This window comes from Hipposideros armiger, unplaced genomic scaffold (assembly GCF_001890085.2).
Source record: "Hipposideros armiger isolate ML-2016 unplaced genomic scaffold, ASM189008v1 scaffold_696, whole genome shotgun sequence".
Classification (NCBI taxonomy): Eukaryota; Metazoa; Chordata; class Mammalia; order Chiroptera; family Hipposideridae; genus Hipposideros; species Hipposideros armiger.
In genome coordinates, this window is record NW_017732046.1 from 844,029 (window position 1) to 854,211 (window position 10,183).

Genomic DNA, 10,183 nt, shown 5'->3' on the forward strand with positions numbered 1-10,183 from the left:
CAAAAGGACAGCAACTTGTCTGTTCCCCTTCCCCCAATTCCCCAGCACTGTTCCCATCCCCCAATTCCCTAATAAAAATCTTTAAAAAAAACAAAACTTAGAGAACATTTAGAAAGCTCCTTTCTTTACAGATGAGGAAGCCAAAGTTCACTGGAATTAAGTTCCTTATCTGTGTCCTGGGTGTGTAACTTGGTGACAACTTTAGATCCCTGCTAGGTAGTGAGACAGCCCAGACAGGTACCTTCTTCATGTGGACAAGTCTTGGTGGATGTGCCCCCTGAGAAATTCTAGATTAACGTCTCAAAGGACAGGGACCAAGAGAGTGAGGCTCTGTGCTAGGTACTAGAGAGGGGTAAAGACACCAGTCCTTTAGGGTTCTTCTGACATAGCTGGGGTCTGAGACACACACAATGCCATATAATCACACAAAGCAACAATACATGGGAACTGCCTGTTGGCCACGGTCACCTGGAGACGCTGGTGCCATTTCCCACTGGACATCTTTGAGATCCATCTCATCATTTCCGCCCACTTTTCTCCCAAATCTCCTGCTGGAGGTGCCTTCTCCTCAGATGCCTGTATCTATTAGTAGCAATACTACCTTCCAATCACAAAGGCTTGGAATATTGAGCTAGTTTTTATTCCTGTCTTCTCCTCATCTCTACAGCTAGCTAATCACTAGGTCCTATTGATCTGATCCTTAAATTCTACCTCATCCTGTCCAAAGACACTAGGGTAGAATTCCTAACCAACAGCTCTGCCATTCGCTTGCTCAAAATCCTTCAGGGTGCTGCAGAAGAATTTGTAGAATGAAACTCTCTCGCTTAACATCTGTGGTCCCTCATGATCTACTCACATCTCTCACTTCCTCCTTCGAGTCCTGCCGCTTTCCTACAGGACTATACCAACCATGTCTTTCTGCATTCTGATGCTTTGACATCCCGTGCCTTGCTGACCCTGGAGCAACTGCCCCTCCCACGGCTAGCCAATTCCTAGAGATAGTAAACATCTAGCCCTCGAACGCTCCTTTCAGTGGCAAACCAACCAATCCAGAGCCCACACCCGCAAACACCTCTATCAGGATCTCACACACAGGGCTACTCTTGCCCTGCTCGAAACACCCTAGGGCCAGGTACCAGACAATTAGGGACAACCTATATGACCCTGAGCCCGCTGAAATTATTCAAACTAGTCAATCCAAAACCTACTTACCCTGTATTGCTCATTCTGTCCCCTGGAAACCACAATAAAGGCTCTTGCCCTAGTGTTCCCCTGCTCCTTCTGCTTCCTGAGCAACTCCGATGTGGCCCGTGGGGCCTCCTGGGGCATGGCATCTATGAATAGAACTATATTTTCAACGGCAGTCCTCTCCTAATCTGTTGGCCTCGCCATACCTAAATAATGATAAAACCTATACTTTAACACAAGGAACCTCATGCTGCAGCGATCTCTCTGCTTCCCAAACAGGCCCGATTTCCTGCACCCGTCTTTGCCTGTGCTATTCCTCATCCTCAAATGAACTCACTGCCATTTCTGCATCTTACAGTTCTATCCATCCTTCAATGTAGTACTCTCCCCCACATGGGCTTGAATCACTGGTGATTTAAAAATGCGTGTGTGAGGTTCAGAGTGGTTTGTGACTTGTACTATGACACACAGCAAGTGGAAGGCAGCGCCAGGCCTCAAAGTCCAGTAGGCTTTCTTTGTGCCCTTTTAAATCATTGTATCGGCTCAGGCTCTTTGTGTATGTGCAACAGAAACTGACCCTTGCCAACTTCAGCACAAAAAGGATTTCCTGAAAGAATACTGGGGTAGCTCACTTAACTGAAGGAGATGAAGGATGAGACCCCAAGTGAAGAGACAACAGGGCGACTCCAGCAATATAGGTCTCTGAATCTTCCCTCAAGATCCCAGTTTTTAATGAAACAACCCAGGTCAATCCCACTCCTTTCAAGTTTCAGATACCTGGAAGAGAAAATCTGAGGGACCCTGCCCCAGATTTATCAGCTATGGCAGGGGTCTTTGGGAGGAGGCAGGGTAACAGAACATTGATGTGATCACGGGAGGACCACCCCTGTGTATTAGACAGTTTCCCGAGGAAAAAAAGAACTGTTGAGATCTGGGCATACATCCCTCCTTGAGTCTCCAACAGCCATCTTTCTACTATTTTAAATACTAAATTCACCAAATAAATTTGGATAATGGAAGGGTTGGGTGAAAACAGCCCCAAAGCAACTTTAACATTTCAACAAATAGTCATTGAACACTTACTCTGTGCAAAGACCCTGGGTGGGAAAGCGATGAGGCTGGAATGTGAAAATCAGTAAGTCCTGGCTCGGAATAAGACAGGCCTGTAAGTCATGACAACGCAAGTCAGGATAAAGGAAGCAATGCTCCAGAAGCGGTACAGCGTGCTATGAGATTTTACAACACGGAGAGCTTCCCTCAAATTTATATCCAGAGGGAAACCAAAAAACTCCAGTCCAAATTTTCCTTCTTACTGTCACTTCATCATATGCTGGAGAAACTATACATGGCTCCACGTGGAAAGGAACACAGTGTTCTTATTTCCACCTACTACAGCCCAGCTGCCAAGTCAAACATCTGTCACCCCTTAAATGTGCATTTAGGGAAGCATCAGGTTCAGGGGGCTCGTGTGCCACTGCCAAGCCCCCACTCAGATGAACTGTGTAAACAGGGTATCTGGGAAGGACAAACATGCCGACTCTCCTGGGGAGATTTCGGATGTTTGTTCCATCAGGGAGGCACTTGGGAAAACCTGTGAGCACAGGCACGGAGAAAGCCCTCTAGAATTCTCACGGAGAAGGTTAAGGACAAAAGTCCTTTGCTGATAACATTGCCGCACAAGGAGAGTCTGCTGCAACATTTCCTAACTCAAGAGCTGCAGGACCACAGCCACGGTGTCGCAACACATTTGGATCCATCTCAGGTTGTGGTGGTGCAAGAGTGAGAAGAGTTTAAATATCGTGGTCCTAGTGGGATTATCAAGACCACCTCACTTTATTGAGAGCACCAGGTGTGCTTCATGGCCCCTCCAAATCCGGGAAGATTAGCTCAGGATCTGATAATGGGGTGGGAAATGCAACGGTTTCTGCACATACTACCAATCCTTTTGGCTTGTTCTAGTGGTTCCAGGAGGAGGCAGGGGCCAAGGGGAGGCGGATGAAGGGAGGGAGGGAAACAGGCAGGGAGATTAAGGAGGGAGGAGGGTGCATGTATTTGGGAGCACGAGGAAAGGGAAAGTAAAGACTGGAGTTGTTTAGCACAGTTTTCACTATTGAAGTGGGAGACAGTAAGCAAAACATAATGGCCTCACCCTTCGTAGAGAGCCAGGAGGTGATCAGTCGAGGGAGACAATGAGCCAGTCAATTATTATTTCTGTAGATGCACTGTGGGTCAGGCACTGCTGCATTTTCTTTGACTTGGGAACTTGCTTAGGGACGAGCCTCCAGCATTTGGATTTGGGAAACTTAAAGATATAGCAGACATCTCCTCACCCTTAATCCATAACAGGCATCGTATCCAGAAGGTAGCTTTCTTTAAGACAGGTGTGCAGCCTCCGCCCCGGGTCCGAGAGCTTAGAACGTTTTTTGTTTGGAGATTGAGTTCACGCTCACACACAGGTGAGACGCACTCCACCTTAAGGCCACAGTCAGTATTGGGGGAGTAACTGAGGTTAGGTCAGTCCTCAGAGTCATGAAAAGGAAGGGCAGGGCCTTAGATTTAGACTTCTGACATTTATTTCCAGGTAAGGCTGGACTAAATAAAACAGCTGCTTTTCTAAGTCAAAAAATGGTTGAATACTAACAATTTCATGTGGCTTCACTTAATACATAATACACATTATAAATTATGTTAAAGATGTTAATAATTATGAAATATTTAAAAATTACCATTTTTGGAACCTTCATCATTTTGTCATTCTTTTCCAAATAATATATTGGAATCTTTTTAAAAAATGAAAGAGACCTAGGTCCTTCTTGGCTCTGGCCAACACCAGGTTCTACCGTTATCTTGGAACCCTCACAGAAGAGGCGTCTGACACGTGTATAAGAGCACTGCATGCTGCTCAGGACCCAGAGCTCATCTTTAGAAATGCTTCTCATGTTCAGGTGTCTTTTCTTTTTTGGAATATTACAGCCTTGCTTCATTTCTCAAAGCTAACTGTTTAACTCCACACTGCTTCTCCTGTTGCCTATTTTTATATCACCGTATCTGTTTGGTCATCAGACAGCTGCTCACAAATGTCTTAGTTCTATCTCTTCCAATCTTCTCTGGCTTCCCAAACTCTTGCTCTTCAAACTATGTTTAATTGCCTACAAAGTTTGTCATGAATTCTAAACGCATTCAAGAAGTCAGGCCAAACAGAAAACCTATTTATTTAGTGCAGCTGCTTTCAAAAGCCCACCTGGCTGACTCTGAATGTACAGATGCTGTTGTAGCAACGATAAAAACCTAGAAGTGCCTGCTACCATTTCTCCTTTGCTTCACTGAGCTCCTCAAAAAACAAGCAACAAAAGAAAATCATTTGCTTCACTGTAGTCTTTCATACTATGTGAATATGTGTATATTATTGTGTGCTCATTTTTCAACAAATATTTATTGAGGCCTGATTATATGCCAGACATTTAAGACACTATGGAACATAAAAGACACGATTCTCGTCACGAAGTTTGCAATCTAGTAGGTGATACAAGTAAGAAGCTGATAATATACTATACTATGCTATGCTACACAGGAATGACTGGAGACTATGGGGTGCTATGGGAACCATCATTCCTTACCACAGTGTTCTGAGTGTCTGCTCGTCCCAAGCACTGTTCTAGATTCTAGAGGAAGATGATAAGTAAACTGGGAGGCCTGTCTGAGGAGGCAACATTTGAGCAGTGTATTGAGTGATGAGCAGGATCTGAGGATTGGGAAGGGTGTGATGTGGAACTCAAAACAAGAGGTCAAGGAAGTCTTCCTAAAGGCAGTGGTGTCTGAACTGAGCCCTGGAGGGTAAAAAGGAGTAATCCAGGTCATGGAGGCTGGGGCTTGGTGAAGTGTTCCAGGCCAACGAAGCAAGATATGCAAAAACTTAGGGGAAAAGGAGTAGAACGCATGAGAAATTTGTGGCTGGAAAAGATGAGGTGTGGTAGATGATCACTTGCTCCCCCTCTGCCGGTGAAACTGTTTTAATTGTGTAAGGGGTGGTATTTTTGTGTACCTTCTCTTCTGTGTCAGTAGCCTAACTGATACACTAGTCCAAACGTCTCTGGACAGCTGACAGGACATGCCAAAGGAACTCCTGCCACCTGGTGGACAGACCGAACATCATAATGCATCAGTGCATAGAAAATCAGCATTACTAGTGTTAGGGTCACAGCATCCCAGATAATGGCAATTTTCCGTTTAATGGTTTAAAAGCCCTGATGTGCTTTTAAAAAAAAAAAAAAAGGTAAGCAAGAAATATGTTGGAATAGTCTCAGGCCATGCTCCCTTGTAGGGGGGAAATGAAAGGAAACTAGGGGCAGGAAGGAAAGAAAGAAGGAAGGAAGGAAGGAAGGAAGGAAGGGAGGGAGGGAGGGAAGAAGGGAGGAAGGAAAGAAAAATAACTATACTGTGTCAACATTATACTTAGGGAGCACACTCGCTTACTCCTTCAAACAATGAAGCAAGCATACAAGCCCCATTTTGAAGCTGAGGAAATCAAGGCTCACAGCCTTGGCTGACTGTGTTATGCTGCCTGTAGTCAGGTTTATTTTTAATCAATGAAGGATGAAGGGCATTAGTTCCCCAGTTGTTACATCTATAATTGTGAGAACCTCGATGAACATACTTAAGGCCCCATTTGGTGCTCAAAAGACACTGGAACACTCTCCATTTTACTCAATAATATACATATGAGCTGGTTCCCAAAGCACAGAGAGCCTCAAATGCCATATGTTATAATGGACATATTTCCAAAGCTAAAAAACTGGAACACATTTCTAACAATTTCACACTACTTCTAGTTGAGAGACATTTTTCAAAATGCAATTTGGATGCAGCAATGTTGCAATTCTCAGAACACATCGAGGACTGACATTTTTGGAATGAAGCTGCCTCAATAAAATCCAAGATGAACAGGGTCCCGCATGTATGAAGATGCATGGCATTAGCGAAGCACAACCAAGTGTGTGTACAAGGCTTTCCTATAGTACTTTGTACACACTTACACGTCCTTAGAACAAATAGTGTTTTTTTTTTTAAATTGTTATGATGCTTGGCACAGAGGAGCTAAAAACATGATTATAATTATGAAATTTTTGCTCACTCACCTCTCATACAAGGATATGGAGGGTTATTACAGATAAAATGTCCACCAGCTGTTTTCTGCCTCCACTGAGGTCTAAAGCAATGGGAAAGGAGCACCAGCAGATTGGAGAAATTAGAACTGTTATGGCTGGGAGTGTGTGTGTGTGTGTGGGGGGGGGCGCTGGGAAGCCTTAAAATAGGGTACCAAGGGAAAACAGTATAATCCTACAGGTGTTTAAGAATAAAGGGGGCTGTCCTTAGGCTGGGATTATTCTGGTGAGGTTTGGAAATACGTCCTGGTGTCAGGTTCCTAATCAACCCCAAAGTTTTGAGAACTTGAGTCCCTAATGTGGTAGTAAGAAATGGGAAGGGCATAAAATAGTCTCTAACTTCCAGAATTTATAATCTGGGTATAGGAAATCAAGGAAATGATCACTTGGATTGGAGTGATCAGGAAAGATTTTGTAGAGGGAGTAGTAGATTTGATAGCCTAATAAGAATGAATACATTTGGAGTACACAGATAGGAGGGAAAGGTATGGTAGGTAATGGCAACTAAAAGTCCAAAGATCCCTTTAGGGCTATTCTGAACCTAAAAGGCTAGCATCAAAATCTTGCCTTTATTTAAATTACATATTTATTGATGGGTGGGAGGAGACAGTCTACTGGAAAGAGATTATGTAAGGAGGTATGAGTCATTTCATTTTTCTTACCATTTCGTGTCACCCCCTATCAAATAAATTGTACCAAACTTAGGAAAACAGGCACTCTTATTAAGAGGTTTTTGGGTCAATATCTTAGCAAGAAAGTAAATTAATTAAATGAAACTTAAATGCATTCACTCAGCAAATATTCACTGAACACCCACTCAATAAATTCCAGCCACAAGTCTAGTCACCCTGTATAGGGACAAACATTAAATATGCTTTCCTCATAATACACAACAGACACGTAAGACGCTGGTGTTTATTCTTACACATAAAAATGATAATGAGTTTCCTTTTTATGAGTACACATTTGATGTGGACACTTAGCTCCGGAGTTTTAAAATGACAGAACACTCACAGAATACCAGGCATTCATATCACAAACCCTGGGGAAAAGTGTAAAGGAACATTGCTAATAGTTGTCTAAAGATTACTCATATATATACTATGGTGGAGCTGGTTTTGTTTTTAATCAGAACATTTGAGTGAAGGAAGATCAGCAACATGCCAGAAGAAATAAACTTCTACTTGGTAAAAAGCATTAAGATGAGTGTCTAGAGAAATTCAGTGGTGGCTGGATTCCTCAGCCCTCTGCTCCTTTGCTTATGGACAAAGCTAAAATAACAACGTGAAGCTACAGAGCATTCATCTGCTTCTGATTTACTGTCTTGGTCTTGTCCTAGTTGGAGTAATTTCTAGATCATATTCTACAGTCTTCAGAGAATTTACAGAAGAAATTTATACAAAGAGTAAGAATGTAATGCATGCACATAAAAACGCACCAGAATGTAGAGAAGGGACATATACAAAAATTCTGATTAGAAAATTACCAGATGGCTCTTTTACTTTCTGATTTGTGCTATTCATCTCGCCCCCCCCCCCCCCCCCCCCGGCTGATAATGTTAGGAGCTCATCCTTGATTGATTGATTTATTCATTCCTGGTTCCCTACTACAGTGAGTGATATTGGCCTTCTCTAAATCTAGAACTAGAGATGAATCTAGAAGTTATTTATTCTCTATTTGCCTTTATAAGATAGTATTAAATTTTCTTGTGTTAAACCTGTTACTTTCCTCAAAGAATTGCTCCAGTAGGGTCAGAGATGGAATCTGCTTAAGGGCTAGGTCAGCACAATGTGTTAAGTTTAAAAGGGCATTTTACGCATGGTGTGTGTTTAAATCGAAATTCTAAACCACTGACATCTGTTCCCTAGTCAGCTTTTTTGCCTTATAAAAGCTATGTACACACACTCCAAATAAGTTTTTGCTTATCCCTTTGAATTATTTTCCATATATTATTTTGTTAAATTTTCAAAGCACTCAAAATAGAAGTCAAGGGCAATGTATTCTTTTATTGGGTTGTTGGAGAAGTCATGATGCATTTTTGCAACGAAAAATAGAAAAAATACGTCATGACTTTTCCAACAACCCAATAGCTCATGTTCTTCTATTGAGAAGAAAATTAGCAGGCCAAATTAAGCTCTATTTCGCAATTGCTTTTCTGAACTTCATTTTTATAATTTTCTCACCCAATTTGCAACTGCTTTCCTGAGATCATGCTTTTTCACTTTAGATATCTAAAATGTCATTATTTACTAAATATTTGCCTTAACACTGACCTCTGTGGTTACTCTGTTGAAAATCTTGCTGTAATTTGACAGCATTAACTACTTCTGATTACTTATCTAGTACATGGGTGATAATATCCACCTTTCAAGAAAGGAAGACAGTTCAAACACATAATTTGACAAAATGAGGATGCAGCAACATCAGTTCTAAGAACACAGGAAAAAATCTGAACAGAACTGACATTTCTGCCTGCTGTTAGATAGTGCTCCTTAAACCACAGACAGCACACAAATGTAGGCAGAAACAATACATCTGCAGATACTGGCAGACAGCATTACCCGCCAAATTTGGCCACAGTTTCTTAAGATAAATAACTTTTCGATTACGCGTAGGGCTGAAATTACATAAACAGCAGAAATTACTAAGACCCAATCCTACAAGTTTTGTGGGTTTCAAGATTTTATGCAATCAATATTCTGAAATCTGTAACAGCATTTTGTTCCCAAAATGCAGATGCCAGAAATATAAGAGATTAACGTTACTTGATGACTTTTGTTCAGATTTTGAAATAAACTAAGTTTAATTCTTTGGAATAACCATTCTTGAGCCACATTTTTATTCAGGTCATTAAGACAACCATAATCATCTCCTTATAAGGAAACGTTTCATTAAAAATGCTAGAGAACTGCAGCCTGCTTTGAAAACCAATACTGTAGCTTGTTATATTAATAGTTCTAAATGGCTAAGGCTTATTAAATGAAAACACCCTTAACAGTTTTATCTCAAGAGTCTGAGCAATAAGAATTTTAAAAAGCTGACATTGGACAAAAATTGAGTATTCTGGTTCCATAATAGAAAATGGCATTAACTAGTTACCTTCTTAATCTTTCCTTAAAAATGACCATTTGCACATTTAAAAACTTTTAGGGAGATATCTGCCATTATAAAATGGGGTTCAGATGGCTGAAGAACCTGAAGAATGTGTGTATTGAAGCTCCTTGATAATTGTCACCTATACAGCAAAACTGTGGCAACATTCTCTAGTGGGACTTAAATTTCCTGAGAACAATTTGTAACACTGGGTATCTTTTACAACACTACCTCCCTTTACCTCCCCTTGCATATCAACCAAGTTCTATTCTAAAAGTGACATTAATGGAAAGCTGCAACAACAGCCCTGAATATTAAACTTTCTTAGAGAATGTCTCCTTCCCTTCACTTTTGGAAGTAAAATTTTTCTTTCTGTTAATTTTCTGAGTATGTTAACTTGATTGAGTCATATCAAGAAAAATTTTTTAAGCTAAGACTTCATTCTAGTTACTGAGATGGTTTATTGCTTTATTATTTGTTACAAATATTCTATAAATTAAGTTAATGAGCACCTTTTCTATTTAAAAAAATCTATTTCTTTCTTATATTACTTGAGCCAGGGATTTTTTTTTTTTTTAATCTACTGTCTACCATTTGCTGAAGAGAGAGCATTCATCAATCTCAGAAGGAAAATACTTCCAGTGGTCAATACGTTTTTTTTTAAAAAGGTCTTTTGCAAATGAGTAGCTGCTGACATAAAAAATATAAAAGGATTAACTTTATTAGACATACAAATTCAA